The sequence below is a fragment of the Ambystoma mexicanum genome, chromosome 2q (assembly GCF_040938575.1).
Source record: "Ambystoma mexicanum isolate Mex_15411 chromosome 2q, UKY_AmexF1_1, whole genome shotgun sequence".
Taxonomy (NCBI): Eukaryota; Metazoa; Chordata; class Amphibia; order Caudata; family Ambystomatidae; genus Ambystoma; species Ambystoma mexicanum.
Window position 1 is genome coordinate 244,632,715 of NC_090924.1, and position 19,657 is coordinate 244,652,371.

The window sequence follows — 19,657 nt, forward strand, 5'->3', positions numbered from 1 at the left end:
CTGATCCGAACCCGAGTTTTATTCCAGAAGTAAGGAGCTATTTGTTTATCAAATGGGTAGTTTTTTGTTTTGGCCGAGGGAAATCCTGGGATCTTCATTACCAGATGTGGTGGTGATAATAGTAAAGCAGGCAGCATTTTCCCAATACTACTTATTTTACAGCCCGCCACATGATGGGCCTGAGAAAGTATATACCGTCGGCAGTATTCCAAAGAAATGCCACCGGTGGCAATTATCTTGCAAGGTGAACCGCCACCTTAAAAAACGTCCAATGTGTATCTCCACCAAACAGTTTGAGGTTAAAATTGTTAAATGTTTGTTTATTTACTTCCCCCTACAGAAGGGACTAACAATGTATTTCTTATATAGCGCTACACACTAAATTTTTCGGCCTCAGAAAGATGAGTTGACCCTGCTGGGATTCAAACTTCCCACAGCAGGCTGCGCACAGATATCAGGGGCGAGCTCTTAGCTCACTGAGCTATCTGACTGGCTATATAGAAGCATTGCCACTCTCATGTACTTCTGCCTCTGTACAGTGCTTGTAATCCTTCATGCAGTTAGAGCAATTTACAATGTTGGGGTGTCATTCTGTTCTGCCCTGATGTTTGGTATATTTCATGAGCAAGTGCTGTGGTGAGGAAAGTAGACATTGAGGCAATTCTAAGATTACTTCCTGGTAATCTTCAATACGCTTAGCCCTATTCTTCCTCATCACATTACGCACACTCTCCTCTACCTCCCCAGTGGTGAGATCGTCCCAGTTCCTCTGGGTTGCACAGGGGCATTCTTGGATGGGTCATTTGCTTTATACCCCACATGTAATCATAGCGGAACAGAATGACACCCCAGCAGCATAGTTTGCTCTAACTCCCTGAAGGATTTTCCATACTGTGACAAGGAAGAGTAGGTCTAGGAGTAATGAAGATTACCAGTAAGTAATCAAAGCGTTATAGAGGGAAACCGTTTCCAATCGGGACACTGTAAAGGGGTAGGAAAAAATGATCCATGATGCCCACCTTTTCAACGTCTCCCTCATGTATTGCATAATGCAGTAAAATGTAACTCTTTTGTGTGTTCCAAATTTTTTTTTTTTTTTGCAGAGTGAACTGAAACTGTAGTGGTATGATCTGATACTGTACATAAACCATTGCCACACCAGCACAAGTTTGGAAATGGTTTGAAAAAATAAAATTATGGGTGTGGATTTACGAAAATACCACCAGCGATAATCCAGTAAATCCTTCACATTTACGGACCTGAAGACAGTAAACCTGAAATGAGGTGCAGATCTCCAGATTTCCTACTGACTGTAATGGTAATCAGCGAGAAAACATCACTTGGGTTTAGGGTGCCAACATTGCATGTGCCTGCTGCGAGTGCGTTCCTGCCCATGGATGGATGTGAAGAGAGTGTGCAGTGTATTGACATCAATGCTCCCGCAAAGATTATTTTCAGAACATAATTGCTATTAGTAAAGAAGCACATGTTGAAAGAACAGGCTGCATAGCAGTTTTACTGAGGAAAAGGTGGGACTGGTTTTGTGTCATTATGAAACTAGCCATAGATCAATCATTCCCATGCTATTAATCAATGACACTTTGCGTAGTAATGACCTTTTCAAGATGGCCACCAATGAAGTACATTATAAACACCCTCTAACGCACTTTGAAAATAAAGCTGCAGAAACATAAACCCATGTATTGCAAGGTGGCATCTCTCCTGTTAAAAGAAGTGCACACACAAAGGTACTCTTCATAGACCGTAGGCCACATACAAAAAAAGAACTGGCTGCCCATGACGATGCGGGGGAGCACTCGGTTACCAGGAAGGAGTATCCCTGTACAAGACCCTAAAGTACAGATACGCAATAACAAAATAATGTCTGTTTCTACCATAATAGACCTGAAGCTAGGAGGCATCCATTGCACACTGCATGAATGATGTAGGTCAGAACATGTGCGATGCTGATCATTGGGAGTAAATAGCCAATAGAAAGTGAAATGACGTGGGTGCATCCATCCAAAAGAGGCTCATGCATTTTTCACAACGAATGCTACGTGAACAATGTACACAGTGTCGTGCTTAGTGCAGAAAAAACCCTGAAACCCCACCAAATGTATGGAATGTGCAAGCCATGTAGAATTCATGGACTGTTCACTAGAGGCATTTTTGGAAGGTCGGGTTGGCACAATGGCAGATGCTGTGGGACACTACAAGGAACTATGTCACTCAAAGGGAGTTAAAGAGCAAGATTTGATTTAAAAAAAATCCCTCACAATATGGTAAACATTATTGTTTTGGCATGGAGGTAGTATTCAGAAATTCTGTCCCCAAGACGCAATCACATTTTTTTTAATCCATTCATGATGCTGTGATGTCATACGCGGACAGAAGCAAGTTCCAGCATAAACTCAAATGCGAGGTCTCCATATCAAGCATCACTATGGAAGACCAACCTGCCACAGAAGTCAAACTTCACAAGTCCAATCATGCAGGACCAAATTCCAAAACATGGACCACAAAAAAGTGTCTCTTTCAACAACACCGACTGGGCGAATAAAAATCCCTCCCTTCCTCCACCAACAGTACAGTGCAACTCTATAAAAATGCCAAACCCAACGCTGACATCCTCCTACAGAAAAGTGCTCTACTGCTCTTCAGCTAGGTTTGCACTATAAGCAACAGAAATAGCATCAAATAAACAAAAGCAAAGCTACAAGAGGTGTTCCCCTTTTTCAAAATGTGTATAGGTCCACCAGAATGCGTGATATCTTGCTAGTTGAAAATGCGTGTTTGAACCAAAGGCTGCTGCTCTGTCACATATGAGCGCCTAACAGAAAAGAGGGCTTTATTTGGTGCCTTAGCTTCGGTAAAGTTAAGGCACACAGGTGATTTTCCACTTCAGGTTGCTGTTCAGTATTAACCCAATTCAAAGCAAGTTGGTGAAGCTTTTGAGTGGCTGGGTTTTTTCGATTGACTATATTAAAGTTCTCTGGCTTGAGACAGCTTTAGCTAATGAAGTTCTAAGCTACATGTAAGATAATGGCGTATATATCTGTCTATATGTCGCCTCTGGAGGATAGCTCGTGCTCGCCTTGGAATCAAGATGACACGAAGCAACACAAGTTCGATCCCCAGGTCCGCGCTTAGAAGTAAGATTTATGTACTGCACTACAGATAATCTGGACTTCCTTGAGGAGACACATGATGGAGAAAGAGCTCTTCATGCAACTGTCAGGACTTACCACGAATATCATGTCAAAGATTACTCACAGCTCATAGGATTGTACAATACAAGCATGCTGAATCTTTCACTACAGACTCTGACAGAATGCACTTGCTACACTGGCTGGCCCAAGGGTACAGTTTGTAAGGAAGCTGATGTCAACAGAGGAGCTACGGATTTGACATCCTTTCAAGACGTCGGCTTTGCATGTTTTTTATGCAAAACTAGAAGTGGCACAGGTGTAGCAAATTCTACTACTTTGAATATTATGAGCACACAATCTGGAAGCTGGAGGGATGATGCAATGGTTATAGACTCTCAAAATGAATTTAGGGAACACATTCTTATCCTGAGTGTGTTCCAATCTGGACTGTTTTCAACACAACATTCCAAGAAGTTCCAAAGCAAGTAACTTGCATTTCTGTTCTGTCATTCATACCAGCTACCTTAACAGATAGTTCAATTCTTTTGACATTCTTGACATATCTGGATAAATCAGCAAAACATACTTGTGGAACAGAGTCCAATGTGCTGTGATGTTACATTTGGGTCGTCCTGTGCAGTAACTAATAATATCTCAACAGTGTTTTTGTGTTCGAGTTGTCCTATGGCCCAGCTCTTTAATTAATGGATTTGGCATTCCTCAAATGTGGGATGTCTGATACTGTGAGATCACTGTACAGCAAACATATTTGTTGTGCAGAAGAAGCACATACACAAGTATTGCCCTGTATGCTTGCTGCCTGGAAGTGTTCTTCAAGAAGCATACAGTTGCAGGCATTTTTAGTAAGGAAGATGAATTACAAACTAAATGTAAAGAGAGCTATGATATTCAAGACCTGCCCGTGGCATGCTTTCCCTATATGTGGCCACTTTCCCCGTTGTTCAGGGACCCAAGACCCACAGCAGGTAGAAACTCGTTTGGGTATAGCACGCTACACAACTCCCTCAATCAGTCACTGAATCAATCTGTGACTTTTTGTACAGCCCAACAATGAGAATCTGCTAATGACAAACCGAAGAGATCAATATTAGAGTTGCTGGTGGATAGGACATTGCTAAAACTGAGGTCCACGCTGGCAGTCCGTCAGCTCTAGGTTGCTTGTCAGTCAGTTCCACCTTCAGCTGCTCCAGAGAGATGCCAGACCAATGAAGGCCTCTTCTGGGTTCCCCACCTTTATTGTCATTAGTGGATAAGCACCCCTTGCAGCTGGATAAGGTATCCGAGTATTAAGTCAGGAAGAGGAGCCACACTCAGCTAAGCACTTCTATTGAGTGATGTTCACGGCAGTAAAAGCTAATTGCTTAAAGGTCTTGTGAGCTTCATTAGCCAAAGACAGCCTTAGGTCTGCATTGCATGTCGTGGAGGCCTTCCCAAGTGTGCCAGTGCTAACCAAACAGAAAGGACTGTACCAGCTGAAAGCATGAGGTTATGTTGAAGCCCAATTCTGCAATTATGTTCTTAAAGACCATCGGCAAAAGGCATAGTGGAAAAACAGACCTACTTCCTCATCCACAGGGAATCCAAACAAGACGTTAAAGCCCAGGGGATTTCTGGCATTGGTTCCTCTGAAAAAAGGGGAGTGGTACTCCACCCAATGCAAGCTCATCATCAATGTGCGAGATGTGATGTCTGGATAGACGGTATTCCTTCAAGAAACAATCTCAGCAGGCATTTATTTATGTATTTGCAAAGGCATAGAGACTGCTGTTGAGAAAATGTAGCTGTCATTAATTGTCATTTATAATGGGGTCTGGTAGATCAATTGAGCAGCTGTGTTTCCTAATCTGAGGTGTCTGCTTCAAAAAAGCTAGAACATATGCAGAGGTGCATTTATCAAGCTTCAAACTATATTAAATTGCGAACTGCTTTGATAAACAGTGATTCACTCTCAAGTGGGTGTTCATGAGAGCAGATGGGCAGGTGATCCATCAGCCTTTGAGACTGAACCATTAAATTCCAAAAACATATTATGCACATCAAGCTTCAAAGGATTACTTAACCAACTAATGCACAGATTAAACCATTAACCAGTAATCTGTCCAGTTAAATGAACTTTCAGGTGGCTGGTAACTGATATTTAAAGCTTCATAGGTTCAAATGTGCAGGGATACACTTTACAATGTGCAGGGGATTGGTCATTTGATGCACATATTCTTCTGCAAATTCTGATTTTATTCTTCTCACTAAATAAATGCATTCCGGACTGAATTCAGCCCCATCAGTTGAATAAAGTAAAATGTAATCTGGAAGCTATGCTTTCTGCATAACACACATATATTGATATAGCTGGTAATATAGCTCCGCGTGTTTGGCACTAGCTGCTGCAATATGTGTGTGATCTGTAAGTCACAGGTTCAAATCCCAGGAAGTACAGCTCAGTCTTTCATGCTTCTGAGGTCAATCCAATGAGTACCAATATTGATTGGTTAATGATAATTGTATGTAAAGTGCTTTGGGTCATAGCGCTACATAAAGGATGAGTTATTATTATTGATACCACCACTATACTTGAGAAGAAAGAAGGGAAATGACACCATTACATTGATCACATCCCCAAGAATCAAAGTACATTATTGTGTTAATTCCTACATATTCACCTCAAGGCATAAGTTAAAAATGAATATTTTAGCCCAGCTGTTTCCCACTCAAATAGAGGGGCTAGTTTACAGCTGACAAACCCTCCTATGACTCAGCAATTCAATGGGCCAATGGAAGCAAGGAAGGTGGCTGTTTTGCTGTGAGACCCTGTCCAATCAAAATTGCAGTGTCATATGTTGCTATGGTAGGAAGGACCCATCTCAGTACAAAAAGGCATAACTCTCTACGAGAAGGGGAACTTGATCATTTTCTTGATACATTCCAACCCACAAAAATTGACTGAGAAAACGTCTACTAAAATTGCAAAAGGGAAGGAGAAATTGGGCCAAAAAGGATTTTCCAAATGGGGTTGGAAGTGACGTGAGCTAGTGGGACATCTTGTAACAAGCATCCAAAGGGCTGAGGTGGAGCACAAAATTACTGCGCCAGACCAATGGGCCCTGTGACATCCAAGAATTTGTTTTCTGTCCACAAAGTTGAATTAAACTAGACATGTAAGTGAACCCATTCCCCATTCATTGTGTATTTAAAAGAACCCGTCTCCTATAAATAGAATTCTACGAAATGGAGGCCATTTCTGTCTCTAGATAAATAATTAATTTCCAATGGTTATTTTAGAGTGCAAGAGGCATCATGCAATCTGTGGCTTCTTCGTGCAATTTTCCTGATTTGGCAAAGGGATTGAAAGGTGCAAAGCTCTGTGACAGCTGTTTTAGACAAATGTTAAAAACTAGAAAATTGTTCCATGTGTGTAAATATAGGGGGGAGGCTCTGTCAAGAAAATCCAATTCACGGGCTTGTTACTTAAACTGATTCCCTGTCTACTACTTCTCACTTCAAAAGGAAAGCAACACCATTTCAAAATGGCCGCTTCGTTTATTCTCGACTTGAAAAGCAAACTCATTTTGCAATGCTCTAGTCGAGTGTTCTGAATATAATCCCTTGCGAATTACAATACATTGTAAGCTTTCAGTTTCATAGCACAGTAGAATATTCCACTCACATGGTTCAACTGCTTGATTTGAATTGCATACCATTTTAGTGGTAGAGCAAAAGCTTTCGGAACATGAGATGTTTTGTTGACAAATCGTTTTTCTTTATTAATTTGATTTTGCGTTGAACATTAATATTTATTGTGATGGTTGCATTGTAAAATTAAAGGCATGCTCATATACCCATTAACATATTCCTGGATGTTTGTGTGAATAAGCAAAGTGCATTTGATGTTCTGTGTTAAGATAAATCACATTTGTGAGACAAACGTAGGCAGGCTGTATTGATAACTTGTTTTTCATTGCAGTCTGAATTAAAAGGGCGTGTTTTGAGCTGACTTCCATAGCATTTTGAGTTAGGGGGCCACCTGTATTTTGAACCATTTATTATGTTTAATAACATTTAAATATTCTGACTGAAAACAGCCGGTTTCTTATCCCAGATTGTGGGTTGGGTTTATTGTTGCTGCGGGCATTGTTAGTGCCACTCTGCCATAATAAAAGAGCAACTATAAAATAAGACATTAAAAGGATATAATAATAATAATAATAATAATAATAATTTGGCATTTATATAGCGCTACGAACCCTCAGGTATCTGAGCGCTGCTTATTATTACCCACGGTGTGTGGTGCTCATTTATCGACCTCGGAAGGATGAAAGGCTGAGTTTGGCCCCGCTGGTGCCACTTGACCTTGCAATAAAGCACACATCTCAATTTCCAACGAACACAAATGTAGGAAATGACATCCTGAGCAGGCTCCTCTTCTGTACAAGGCAGGATCTTTCCTCACCAGACTGTGATCCCTCTGGGGCCCTGGATTATCAATAGTACGAATGGATGCAAATGTCACAACCAGGTCCCTGTGCATCTAGATCTCCTTTTTGCAGACCACGCGCCCCCCTCGCCCAGTTTAGTGCTGCTGGAAAGGTTCACTAGTTGGAGGAAGGCAAGAGGTTGTATTGCACTATGATGAACGCAGTGGTCTTCTTTCCATCGTTGATGCCCTTCTCTTAAAGAGGATAATACTTGTATTTATTGACGCTACCACCATCTTGCTCAAACTGAAGCAGTAGGAGGTTCCAACTCTCCTCTCCGTTCGACGTTCATTCATCGCCTGTTTTCCTTTCGTGGCATCTTTTGCCGCAGATGTTTTGCCAAAAAAAATCATCTAAAATATGGGGGCGGCAAGGGCATATAAGGGGTAGGCTGGGGTGGGGTATAGGGAATAAATAGTAGTAGAGGGGGGTTTGGGAGGACCCCCCAAATAAAAAAAACATGTTCGATATATTTTTTCAGCAAAAGGATGCTGGAAAAAAAAGTGGGGGAAAAACTGGGGATGAATGAACATAGAACCATCTCCTCTACCCACTGACCAAGGGAGCAGGGCCAACACAACGGATTCTTGTGGAGTACGGGGTGGTAGTGGGATTAAGCATATATCACACCCCACACAAGCTGAGCTGCACAACTCAACCTCCTTCAAGCTGACTTGTTTATCCATCAAGCAAATCTCCAAAGCACCAGCAGCGCTGCCCCGCCCCCACCCACTGGTTAGGCCAGCTCAAGCTTCCCTAGGGGATGTATCCCTCATGCCCTAGTGATGGGTGTGCCAAAATGGGTATTCTCCATTTCCAGAGGTCTACAAGTCTTGCAGAAATGTAGTGACAATGAATAATCAGTCAAATAATTCTACTGCCTTAAGATTTAATAGCATGGCTTTTGTAGATGTGCGTTGGAGATCAGCCTCACTATTAAAATGACGGGTCATCCATTTCACAGGCTGCATCCTATAGCGTACGTAGCAATGACATGTTTTGATTTGCACTCTAAGAAGAAGTTAAAGATCTACTCCAAAAGAGAAAGGACCTCTTGCATGAATCGCCACTGTTTGTGACGGATATAGGTCAGGCCAACCCACACGCCTAATGCTTATCCACTTCTCCCAGAATGCACGCATCAGCGAGCCCTGATTTGGCCTGATGCACAATCCATGGACCTGACACCTGCCCCAAGCTGTCAATCACTTCACTGCAAAACCTTGCATCCCTAGGTCAGGGGATATTATGTGTCGTAGGGCCCAACATATACTGTTTCAGAAGCCTCTTGGCACTAAAGTTGACCATCTCAACATTGAGGTAGTTTGGGAGTTGTGACTATAAGGAAAATATCCAGTTATTACGGGTCTGGCTAAGGGTGCAATGAACCTGTATAGCCCTCAGCATAACATTGCAGCTCGTACTGAAAATGCTCTTCTGCCTGGTCACGCCAGCTTAAAACGTGGTAAAGTAAGGAGTCTAGCATCTGCTGGTCAAAGGGGGCAAGCAGGATTACAGTGTTTATAATCAAAATATCTAGCCTAATTCCATGAAAGGTCTGATGTCCGCCAAACAAGCTGCTCCCAAGAGTTGGAATAAAACAGAGCAAAGAGATGCTCACATTTTGTCTGGCACCTTTGGACTGTGTGCTAACAATTCAAAATTGAAAATTTGACTTCAAAAACCACATGTGTGCTTGATTTTGTACTTTTTTCTGTTTAGTTTAACTTCAGTTCAGTTGTTGTAATAATTTCATACAGTTAACTTTCTTCAGTTACTTTTGTATTGGTTTTATACACTTTTTCTCCAGTTGTATTGTATTTGTTTTATACAATTTACTTTTTTCAATGACTTAGTCATACACTTGTTCAATTATCTCTCAACACATGTTTCCCCATAGTGGTTCCTATGGTTCTTCAGGAGAGGTACCGACAGGCTTTATGCTTCTAAATTAAACTTAGAAAGCTATCCTCAGTATTTTCCATGAGATTCAATTGTATCTTCTATGTCTTGTTTCCTTCCTCCTTTGATACTGCTAAATTGGAAGATTCGATTGTCTTCCCCTCAACGCCCGGATCCACGTTGTAACTATACTCGCATCTACTTCGGGTTTTATACTTCCCGTAGCAAAGAGATGTATCCAACTGTAATAACACATACAACTCTTTATCCAATAAATCTCCCTTCTGTTACCAACACTCATCCACTCTCCCTAGACTCTCTCCCCACGCCAGTATCAACGGTCAGAAATCTAGGGGTTAAACTCTCTGCCTCCCTGGCCATGGAAGAACAGGTGGCGGCAGTATGCAGGGATGGCCATTTCAAACTTCGGGTCTTACGAAAGGTACTCCCTTTTATCCCTACAGCCTGCCAGGCCCCTGTGGTGGCTACCTTGGTATTAAGTAGCTTGGATTATTGTAACTCACTTTATCTGGGCCAACCTCTTTATTTAACGAAACGTCTGCAGATCCTTCAAAATGCAGCTGCCAGATCTATCTTCCGCCCGTCCTCGCTGGCGTAGTGGCAGAAGTCACTCATATGTCCCCGCTACTGAGGCAACTGCACTGGCTCCCCGTAGAGGCCTGTGTCATGTTTAAATCTATGTGTATGGTCCGCCGAGCTTTCTACAGCATTGGCGCTGAGTATCTTCAAGCTAAATTTGTGCACTACACCCCACCCCGCCAACCCTACGCTCTCAAACAGCTCTTCTTCTTGTTGTTCCCCGGCACAGGCTGGCTCGGTCAGGTGGTTGTGCCTTTTCTACAGTAGCCGCTAATGCCTGGAACAAACTTCTGCATGCTCTGTGGAGCACTGCTGATCATTTCTGCTTTCAACGTAAATTGAAAAAAAAATTATTCTAATGGCTCTCCACTCTGTTTATGTTTCTGCTAGCTGCCACTAGCACCATGATGCCTTCGGTGTACGTGCGCTTAATAAATTCTGATAACATAACATAACATCCCTGGATCAGCTGTGGATGCATTAAAACCTATGTGTCCCTCACTCTGCTCAGAACTTGCGTGATTAGGTATGCGGCCGATGTTAGAAGAGCAGGACCACGGACACATGGAGGGATTCAATGTACTTTGTTTTGCTTTACACATTCATATTACTTTCAGGGTGATTCAAATTGACAATGGCAACTGGGAGAGACAACCCGGCGGACTAAGCAACAGTAATGCTTAATCGCAGCCATCAAGTTATTATCTGCACACCACAGAGACACAACAGAGAATCACTGCATGTGTGATGCGAAGGGTGCAGAAACCTAGAATTGACCCTAGGTTACCCACCCATCACAACATGTATGCAGCAATTATGGGTCATCTCTGCTGTGTCCTTGTGTCGCAGCGCATATGAGCAAAGCGACTGCCCTGCAACCATTGAAGTGTGCATATTGCATCTGTTTTTTTCCGGGTCTAATAAACCCAGCAATAATGCATGCAAATCACCTGATTCCGGGATATTGGAATCTGCATACTCTGCAGAATGGAGACTGTCCACATTGATGCAGAAAAGCACTGCAACGGGTGCGGGAACCCCACACTGGTTCTAATACTCCCCATTCGGAGAGGAATTAGATTGTGGAGATATATTTATGTTTACTTTTCTTAGGGTATATAGTGATTACAATAGAAGCAGCAAGTAGAGTGATCCTGTTAAAAGCGGGAGAGGGAACATCAACCTTTCTGGCTCCTACAGACATGAGGCACCTTCAATAACAGTTTACCGGGCATCACCTACCAACCAAAGACCAGAGAGTTCTAGTTGGCAGGTGATGGATAAACCAGGGGGAAAGTAACGACGGACCCCTTGCCGGAAGAGCATGCGTGTCCTGTTCATATGGGAGGAGAGGACCTGCATTGTTGAGAAGTCGGGCTGCTACATTCGGAATACGTTGACGCAGTTTAAGACGGCAGTCAGTGAAGCAAAGGTAGATTCATCACTGTGGTCTGATCTAGACTGAACAATGGCAGGGCCTCAGGAAAAGCAATAAACTAAGTCTGAAAAGGAAATATGGGTCTAAGAACACGGTAGCTCATTTTGTCACTCCAAGTTATTCGGCGGCAGGGACCCGTTACATGTAAACATACACGTAGGTGGGTCCCCCGCTGCCGAATGTTGGTCATTTAGATGGTGGAGTGCAGGGCAAAAGCTAGCGTACAAATGTGTATTCTGGCTTTTGCCCTGCACTTTGGCACTCTGACGTGCAAATTGAGAAAACGATGCTTGCCATGTATGCATGGAAGGCAAGGTTTACGCTGTATCCCGATGGGATCTGTCTGATGTTTGCTGATGCATAAAGCCGGCTGAACCCATAGGGATCCACAGCATTTGCATTTGTGCCGGCATGAAAATCCATGCTGCAGCAAATGCTGGGAGTATTTGTATGGCGGACCGGATGAGAGCGGTGGAAACACAAGTTGGGGTCTGCCCTCCCCTCTGCCATACAAATGCAGGAATATGGGGCATGACTTAAGAAACATGAGTAAAAACGTTAGGCTTCAACTCATGTTTCTTGCTTCACACCCCTCACCAAAATAAGCCCTATGGGGTCTAATCTAGTTTAACATCCAGATTTGAACAGCATGGTCAGATTATGGGCAAGGACCCCAAAGAGGCAAGCCAGAAACAAGGTCCCCAGATCTTCAGGTGGTCGCTGAGTAGCAGAATAACGCCAGTATGGCCACCATCCAGTCAACAGCAGCCGATAGAGAGTGTTTTAATTCATGAGCAACATCAAAGCCGGCCTTATGGGAGGGCGGGCCAGGCGACCGCCAGGGGCGCCACGCCCCCTGAGGGCACCAATAACCTCCGCCACACCCGCTCGGAGGAATCTTTCAAGGGCTCCCCTGAGCTGGCGTTGTGAGAGAAGGCGCAGCAGGTGGTCTTTTGCTATTAAATCCGCCCGCCACTTTGGGGACAGTTAATAACAATAGGGTGCTGTTGTCAGCACCCTATTGTTATTAAATGCGCCCCACCGCCGCGGGCGCATTTAATAACAAAAGGGCGCCATTACCCCCCCCACCGTGCTAGCTCGGGGGAGTCTTTCAAGGGCTCCGCTGAGCTGGCGTAGTGGCAGAAGGCACGGCAGGTGCCCCTTTGTTATTAAATGCGCCAACGACGGGCGGAGCGCATTTATTAACAATAGGTTGTTGATGCACCCTATTCACATCATTACCTCCTGGTACAAAAAAGAAAAAATGGCACAAACTAGCCCTGCCCACCCAGGGGCGCATCATCCAGAGGCCCGATCCACAAGGGATTAACATCTGGGCATTGTGTGTGTAGCTATACAAGAAGATGCTGAGGGGAGAGCTACATGGGCTCGGTCAACACTAGAGCCTTATTTACAGTGGAGACATTGTGCCAGAACAAGCCGGAGATTTGTCTTGCCGGAGTGCCATTCCGGCCCCTATCCTGAGCTGAATGCACAAAGTCGGTCCCCCTTGTGTAGCCCAAGGGATTTCTGTGCTTAAGGGGATCTGCACTCAAGTGGAATCGCCCCAGCGTCACGTCCATAAACAAGCATTGTCCAAGATGAGGATATATTGGTTGTGATTAACAGGGTGACCATTGCGACACATGAAATGAGTAGGGAACATTACTCAGTGGGGGGTCATGCTTGAATCCCTGTAACAGACCTATTCCAAACATTACCTTCTGTGGTCATTCTTGTGTTCCCAGAATGCGGCCTGCTTTTATGCAAGTCGCCAAGTCTCCCTTCTCCTGTAGTTGCCCGGCGCAGCTGCACCTGATTCGGATCCTTGAGGAGAAAGAGCGAGGCTCAACCTGGCTGCCATGCCCACATCCCTCTTCCCGCCGTCTCCCGCCCACACGGTGCTGCTTATTTTGGGTTTACGCATCTTAAAAAAAGGTGAGTGATCTAATTTCCTCAGTCGAAATACATACCATCAAATAACCACTAAGACATGCAATCGCTGTTTTAAACTGATTTGCTTTTTTTTGGGTGACATAAATAGCCTGATTCATGGAATTATTTGCGTGAAAAACGCAGATCTGCGTGCCTTTCTGCCCGGAAATCCGCATACTTCCAACGGGATTTTCGGGCAGAAAGGTGCGCAAATCTGCAATTTTCACGCAAATAATTCCATGAATCAGGCTGAAGGAGTGCTACAGTATAGTACTTGAAAATGGGTACACATCTTTCCAAACATCCTGACCTACGTGACGATGGCAGCAGCCTTCCCATACCTGCCCCGCTGGCGCATAATCTCCACTCACCGAGATGGAAACGCGTATTGTGGACTCAGAGACCAGTGCAGGCTGAAGTCCGCGGACCGGAGATTCGTCATTGTTGGCAGTGACGGTTGTTGATTATTGTTGAGCTGAACAAAAAGTGAGAGGCTTTCGCCAGCCCCTCTACTAATGGGGGCAGGGGTTTTGAGCCGGTAACACCAAACGTCTGAAGGAAGGACTTTGCAGTCAAAACGCAATGCTTCCAAAACTCCATAACAATTCCACTCATTCTTGTGTTTCAGCGCCCCTTTCAGAAGCCCACCTATCTAACAGTGTGCTTTATTCCCGAAAACCGACGCAAAGGCCTTTACATTTGAAAGGTTTTAAGTTAAACGTTTAACGATAATTGCCTTGTGCTGTTTGATGGGAATTTAAATTGTGTTTAAGAGAATATAACACTCTTTCAATGGAATAAAAGGAGTGCGACTCCCCACTGACAGAAGCGGCATCTGCCTGTTTATCGATTACTGACCCATTTCCCAATCTGGTGCGCCTAGAACCTGCGGCGGCCTCTGCGCGCTATGCAAAACACATGCCTTGTACAAAACCAAGTCGTGCGTTCGCAACTCACCCGGTAAGCGACGCTCGGTGGGGATTCGTAGTCCCTCCTGGGCTCCTCTGGATCCGAGAGACGCATTTCACTCTCCTGAGCCGTAACTTTAATCACATTAAAAGTAAAGCAGGGGATCCGATTTCTGTCTGTAGGTAAACAATAGCCAGGCTTACAAAAAAAGTGAGCGGCCCTCCCTCGGCGCTCTCCGTGGCACTGAACTCTGTGTACACACGTGACCGACGCCCCTGCTCTCTCCCCCCCCCCCCCAGCCACATGCACACACACATAAACCTGTTAAGCCCCAGCCGCCGCCACTCCGGATTGGCCGAGCGGCCTGCGACAGGGGCAAGCCCTCGGCGACCGTGGCTCTAAGTGATTGTGACAGGGGGGTTAAGGGGCATTAATCGTGGGGCCTGCTCGCCGCCCCCTAGGCTTGGAGGGCGGCTTACAAGCGCAGGCATTCGCGACCGTTTGTAGTTTTAGCATGCATGTGGGCGCGGAGGAGGGGCGGGCATACAGAGGAAGCACCAGAGGGGAATAAAGGGCATTGTTGCATCTTGACATCCCCCCCACCCCACCCCCGTTTTCTTCACACAACCTAACAATAGCAAATAAACACCACCGGGAGAACCACTTTTGTTATAGATACTAAACGCCCACCCTTAAAATAAGTCAGCACACAATGGACAAATGCCATTTCATTTACATGACTCCAAACAGTCCCCCAACTACTAAACAACCGCTCCCCCGTTCCTGCAACATAAGCCCATGCGTGCAGAGCACACATACCTATTTGGAGGGAGGCACTTTCGTGTTTCAGACAATAATAATGTTTCTGAATATCTTGTTACAAACATTACCTTTTTTAAATCCCCAAGTTCAAAGCATGGTAAGGGGGACACACCCCATTTTTCTGATAAATAGCCCTCTTGCGTGTCCTCCAAAAGATGGCCCGCATGCACTGCATGTATGTATGCTTTTTATTTTGGGAAGTGCTGCTTTTCATTGGAAAGGTGGCTGGAGGCCTCCCTCCCTCCCTCCCTCCCTGGTCTAAGATGTCGGCTTGTGATCTGCTCTGCTTTCTGGACCATACGCCGGGACCTATTTCTGACCCAAAATATGCACTCCTCTGGGACCACAGACACTGTTTGATATTCACCCCATTTCTGCTAAAAGTGAAAGCACTCTTATGGCCTGACTTGGGAAGCGTCTTTCAATGGGATTGCGCGCCACTGTAAAAGCCTTTTATAGATCAGGCCCACATTGTCCGATGCCTGCACTTGGCAGGTTTTCTTTTCATACACAAAGCTGCTGCATCTGCGAGTGACCCCTTTAGCCCGTCACAACGTTTAAAGTAATACTTTTCTTTCTAAGCTTGCACTTTCATGCTTAGTGTGAGCAAATGCTGAGTTTTAAAAACCGTTGTCTGCAAATTAACGTTGCATGGCTAAATTAAAGCCAGGACTAGGCCAGTGTATCACACAGAGCAGCACGCACTGTTCAGCTATTGTGCACGTTTAGGCGCTTGGGGCAGCTACACCAACACGGTCCCATGGTTATCTTTCCAGAAGCTCTTGCACGCTGGCATTTCTTGTCGCTGATCTGCCATCTTGAATCGCAATTATTTAGCTGCGGTGCTGCGCCAGTGAAGCACCTGTTGAAGGCCGTGTCTTTTTTCAGCCGCAGGCGCTGTTGTGCTCTTGTGTAACCCAAGAATTAGCCGGGGAGGGCTGTCATTAAACAGTCTGTCTGTGCTATGAATTGCAGGGCTCGGACTCGGATTGTCTCTGGGTGTTTACGGGCGGGGGGGGGGGGGGGGCGGCAGTCCCACAAGTCGCGCGAGGGCTGCTCTTAACAAGGCCGTCAGCGCCAGCGTAAATACATCTAGGACATTCCCGCGTGAATTATAAACTCCAACGAGTCCACCTCACACAGCCGGTAAATAAACCTTTAAGACTATGTGCAGCACAAACCTGTCAGGTGTAGTCGTAACCACTCCAGGGGATGCTTGTAGCTTTACCTACGTAGCACACTTCGTTGAAAACGAGTTGTCTTTTCAGAAGTCCCGCCGCCCCGAGGTAGAAAGTGGCTGGATGCCTACCTTTCTCTGAAATAAAATAAATAAATAAATAAATAGGCGAAACCTCCCGTGAAGCGAACATATTTCCCGAGAAAAAGTTGACGACGAGCAAACTCTTTGCAGCCTCACAGGAGACTACAGACACAACCAGACACAGACTGTCACCAGGCTAGACAAAGCACTTCAGTCAAGTCTCCCCAGCTACATTTCACGCGCCTCTGGATACCTTGTCTCAAAACTGAGAAGTAGCGATGTTAAGAGCCTGCTGTCTTATCTGTTGCATTTTTGTGTATTTATTTGACTTGGGGAACAGAGTGTTTCTACAAATCAGGAAAGGAAACGTGACAACCCTACTGTTCGCATTGTTCCTCATTAGGTGTGTGCTGAAAAATACATACAACGGGTGATGGTGTATAGGCGAAAGAGGAAGTGGGGACATGAGGCTGGGCAGGGGTGTGGGAGACACTTAAAATCTGGGTGGGACACCTTGGGGGCTTTGCTACAGACACAAACCAACCCATATTCAAACCAACATAAAGAAAGGCCAGCCGAGAGCCAAAGCCTCAAAGCTCCAATAAACGCAAATGGTTAATACATCTTAAAAGAAAACCCCAGCAATAAGGGCAGTTTTAAAAAACGTTAATGCGTCAAACAAGTTGCAGATTTCTCAATTATGCCATGATATTTGAAGCTGACTGTGAACAAGTTTTCATCAAAACAGCGTTAGACAATGGGGCTCATTCTGACCCTGCTGGTCCGGAAACAAGTGTGCCGGTAAGCTTACCTCCACCGTTGTTTCCGGACCGGCATATTACAGGTCTGCCTGCCAAAGCCGCTATGCCCGACAGGTCTGACCCTGCTGGGCACAGTGGCCACGGTAGGCAGACCCGTCACGGAATAACAACGGTGCCGGTGCTTCCGTGTCCCGAGTCCCATAGAGTCCTACGGGACTCTATAGGAATGGGGATTAATGAAATTACCGGCGCCTGACATCCTGGCCGCCAGACTTGGAATAGCCCAGTGGCACTGGGGAGTCAGGCAACAGTATTTTTTTACAGGTCTGGTGGCAACCCGCCGGTAGCACCGGCAAGGTTACTGCCAGACGCGTCAATTTTTACTGCAAGATCAAACTTCCAAAGGTTTGAGATCTTACAGCAGGGAATTTCAGGGACCAACATTTTCTTAACATCTTTCATGATATCAATGTAGTTGTAGTGAGGGAGCTTTTAACGTGATCAGTGGCCATGTTAGACCTGAAGCAGGTTTTGAATGGTGCCCTAAAGATTGGTTGCCTTATGTAAAAAAAAAGGTAGAATCAGCATTTGAATGATGTTTCTCTGAATAAGGAAATACAACTCAGGAATATGTTTCTACATTGCTGGACACCTGTAACAGTAAGCAACAACATTTATTTTGGGTTCAAAAGCCAAATAATCCAAATAATATTGTCTGCCAAAACAATGTTGTTGTAGGATTATATGTCTGAGCATTGATTGGTGGAGAATGTCACCCTGCTGGTGTCCTATAGCACGAAGTTGGCATAATGGAAAGAATCTCACACACACACACACACTCTCTCTCTCTCTCTCTCTCTCCCTCTCTCTCTCTCTCCCTCTGTCTCTGTGATTTCTGTTCCATTGTCATGCCACCGCTTAGGGAAGCAGCTCACAGGGCTAGTGCCCCAGGACAATAACAGGACACTGCTGGTGGAATTTCACTCAAAATGCTGTCAATAACACATGATGAGTGAGAGGAGACCCAGACAGACATGCTCACACCATTCACATGCATACTGTATTGACACCGTCACACAACATTTACAGGCCGAATTGAGAGCTGTAACTCCCTCTGTACCCCTCTGTATCCTACCCCCACTGTCGATCGGGTTTGTTGTTGTTGTCAGGGGGTGACATGATGGCCTAGTTGTTGAGGAGGAGAGACTCATTGAAGAGGTGTGTCTTCAGTTCTTTTCTGAATTGTAGGAGACTGAGGGCGAGCCTGAAGGTGATGGGTAGGAGGTTCCATAGTCTTGGGGCATAGGCCGAGAAGGCTTGTTTTCTGGTCCTTTCCTTTTTTGCAGCAGCAGATTTTCAGTCTGCACGTGTCCTGGCTTGTGGTGGTGCGCTCCTTCCTCATGCTCGTCTCTATACCCCTGCCAGCAGCCCAAAACTCCTTAAAGGAGCCATGTTGACCAGGCTGCCCAGTCCCTTCTAAGCTTACAGATGGAGCTGCTCTGAGAATCCACTCTGCACTACCCATGGCCCTTGCATCAGATAATGGGGGTCACACCTGGCACCCTGGCTCTCTCCATCCCCAACCCCTAAAACGAGGTAGGGCACTTGGCAACACTACCAAGAGGTTCGGCCTCAGAAGCCCAGGGCCCAACTCAATCTCGCAAAGGAGTTTAAAGTATCTGATGTCTGGCCCACGTTTAGCTGGCACACAGCAGGATAGGTGGTGGTGCAGGTTTTGGCTGAATAGAACAACACCCTGACAACTACAAAGAAAGACAAACAAACAACCTCAACAGCCAAGAAAAGAACCTTAAAGACAGAGTTATTTTCATTTCCTATCAGGAAGGCAGCAATTAACGAAGAGAGGAAAGGACTGAAGACCGGGATCCTATAGGTATCAGGTATATTATCCTCACCAATAATATCGCCATATATATGGTCATTGGGAAACGGCATAGGCGATATTATTGGTGGGTATACTTTATGGGGTAAATGGGAGCAGGGGTTGCGGGGGTGTTCCGCGCTCCCTTAAAAAGAAATATGAGTGTTGCAAGGGTGTACCCCGCAGGTTCCATGGGTTAATATTGCAGCATAAAAAGGTGCCATTCTTGTATGGCGATATTTTTGCGGGGATATAAGCACATGGAAACGATCCTATATAGAACCATGCTTTGATCGTGTCTTCTTTGTGTCCCACCAGCTGACCTCTGTGCAAACTAATCCCCTGGTTTTCTGTTTGCTGTAATAAAAACCCTTGAATCATGGAACTTGGGCCCGACTCATCTGTTGCTGACTTGGCGCTGTCACAGCCCATCCACAATGAGTGGCTCCCTGCCATCCATTTTGTAGGGGCCAAAGATGTAAAAGCAGAATGCTTCCCTCATTCG

General features: G+C 45.1%; 1 protein-coding gene across 3 annotated transcripts in view; it reads right to left on the minus strand.

Moving 5' to 3' along the window:
• GPR146 (G protein-coupled receptor 146) overlaps positions 1-19,657 on the minus strand; it is a 373,395-nt gene that overhangs the window by 153,194 nt on the left and 200,544 nt on the right. The window contains exon 1 of one of the 3 annotated variants that reach the window (XM_069647216.1): positions 14,475-14,676. The exons of the other annotated variants lie outside the window; for them this stretch is intronic. The gene's annotated coding sequence lies outside the window, so the exon portion shown is untranslated. Of the gene's footprint in view, positions 1-14,474; positions 14,677-19,657 lie in introns of those variants that run through there. 3 annotated transcript variants of the gene reach the window in all.